We start from the raw sequence: 2,284 nt of genomic DNA, 5'->3' as shown, positions 1-2,284 counted from the left end.
TACAGAAGAGTCCATCTTGTGTTAACAAAATGCTCCTGATTATTAGCTCTGCTGCCAGTTGCAAAAACTTATAGGTTAAGGGATGGGCTCTGCACCCACTTGTGTAAGTTGTCCTAGTCTTTTGAGTTCTAACACAAACACTCACAACTGGACAATGGCACAGATAATAAAGACAACAGATTTTATCAATGGTGCTATTGTTGGAATCAGAATGACCTCTTTGGTTCATATGTTTGAATACTTAGTCCCCAGTTGGTGGAACTGTTTAGGCGTGATTTGGAGGTATGATGTTGTTGGAGGTGGTATACCTTGAAGGTGGACTTTGAGGTTCTCATAACTCATGCCTTTCTCAGTTAGCTCTTGTTGCCGTGTTTGTGGATCAGCATGTGAGCTCTCCGCTACTACTTTAGTACAATGCCTGCTCTTCTGCTCCCTGCCATGATAGTAACAGGGCCTAATCTTTAGGACTATAAGCCTTTAGATTAAACTATCTTTTAGGCTTTGCATGTGTGGCTACTGTGTCACATGTGCTCCAGTAGGCAAAAGAGAGGAGAAAGTCTATGTCTAGGCTCAGGCTTCTGACCTAGGAGCTTCTGAATGATGTGTACACGAAAATTTCCTGAAAAGAACAATCCTAAAACAACCACAATCTGGCTCCCCACATGCAAGGACAGGTTCCTCTCTTAGGACAGGGAGAGAGCCAGAGCCTAGAAGAAGCCTGCCTGTGACCACAGGCACCCCCAGGAATTGAGCTCTAGTCAGATGATGCTCTCATGAGACCACTTGGGCAGCCAGGTGAGGAGTCAGCCCAAAACCTGATTTGTGCCATGGGCCTCCTGACAGATATAAAGAGATATAAAGAGATATAAAGAGATATAAAACTAACACTGTGTAGGCAAGGGAGGGATCCGACCATGCCTGAAAGGACCCCTATCTGGTGCCAAAGTGGATGAGGGGGACATAGCACTCCTAAAACCACTTTTGAGATGACTCCAGACACTCAGATAACCCCATTGCCACTAAGAAGAGCAAGTAAATGCTGGAGAAATATATGAGAAAGAGAAACAGAAGGATGAGGGCATAATGAAGAGAGGCAGAATTGGAGACTTGAGCATAGTGAGGAACAGCTTGATATGGATAGCGAGTGAGGTGATGCCATCTCGGACCATGGTGGGGTCCTGGGTTATGCTTCCACTGGGGACAACATCCTGGTTTATGGCCCTGCAGCAGCAAGGGTCGGTTACTACCAAAGGTGAGGCAGGAGTCCGTAGTCTGGGCTGCCACCAGGGGACATGTTGATGTTTGAATGTTGTGCAGAACTTGCCTCACAGCTTACCTGGTCCTGGGGCATGAAGGCAGGCAAACTGCCCCTGCCGATGCAGTTGGGGAGAATGGACACACATTGCAGGAGTTGCATGTTAGCCAGAGCAGAAGATAAGAGACTGGGGAGCTGATCCCACCATTTGTCTCTTTGGAAAGTCTGAACTTGGGGTCATTGGAGCAAGGACTCATTGCTCCACATACCTCATTAGGACAGCAGAGTAGAGCTAGCCCTGGACCTGGGGTTGAGGAGAGCCACCCAAAGGCATGCCTGCGGAAAACCAACCCTGTCTTTTTGTCTGTTATGTAATGGTGTCAATGAGGGAGAGACTCAGGTCCCCCCCACCCATCCCTCACCACTGGTGATGGGTGGAAAATTGGCCTCTATAGGACTGTGAGAGCAGAAAAGCTGGCCCTGGGCCTCATCTGCTGCAGCATTTGGGAGGGCAGGCCCTGCTCTATACATGGTCAAGACAGTAGAGCTACCCCTGATGTGGGTAGGGATAGAGCTGCCCCTCATGTGGGTAGGGTTTCTGATCAAGGACGTGCGAGAAGAAGAATGGGTGGGCTCAGACCAGCACAAATGCTGGAGTGCATGAAGTTTTCTGTGCTACAGATTCAAAACTATAGGATCTTCATGATACTGAAAGACAACAGGATACTCTATAGGCGTCCCATTGAACTTCCAGTATTGATAGAGTAGCAGAAGCCAGAGACCTTGTGCCAGACGAAGTAGTTATTAAAATAAACATTTGCAAGGAAAGAAGTGTGGACCAAAGAGAATACCGTGGTACACTCTGGGGTATACTACAGCTTCTACAAAGTCTTTTATTACACTGAGACATGCCTACTCCTAGGAAGGATACTGAAGGAAGTCAGTTGCCATACTTTGCCAATAATTCATTTAAAGAAATACAGGAGAACACTGCTAAAGAGTTAAAAGTCCTAAAAAAAAAAAAAAAAA

At 46.7% G+C, this 2,284-nt stretch overlaps 1 non-coding gene across 1 annotated transcript; it reads left to right on the top strand.

Annotated features, from left to right (window-relative positions):
• Nucleotides 1–486: 486 nt before the first annotated feature.
• On the top strand, nucleotides 487–617 carry LOC115029314. The gene has a single exon (XR_003834887.1). It is a non-coding gene; the product is annotated as a small nucleolar RNA SNORA17 (small nucleolar RNA).
• Nucleotides 618–2,284: the final 1,667 nt, after the last annotated feature.

Source organism: Mus caroli, chromosome 14 (assembly GCF_900094665.2).
Source record: "Mus caroli chromosome 14, CAROLI_EIJ_v1.1, whole genome shotgun sequence".
NCBI classification, from domain to species: Eukaryota; Metazoa; Chordata; class Mammalia; order Rodentia; family Muridae; genus Mus; species Mus caroli.
The sequence above is the reverse complement of the archived record's forward strand: the minus strand, read 5'-3'. Positions and strand labels throughout refer to the sequence as shown.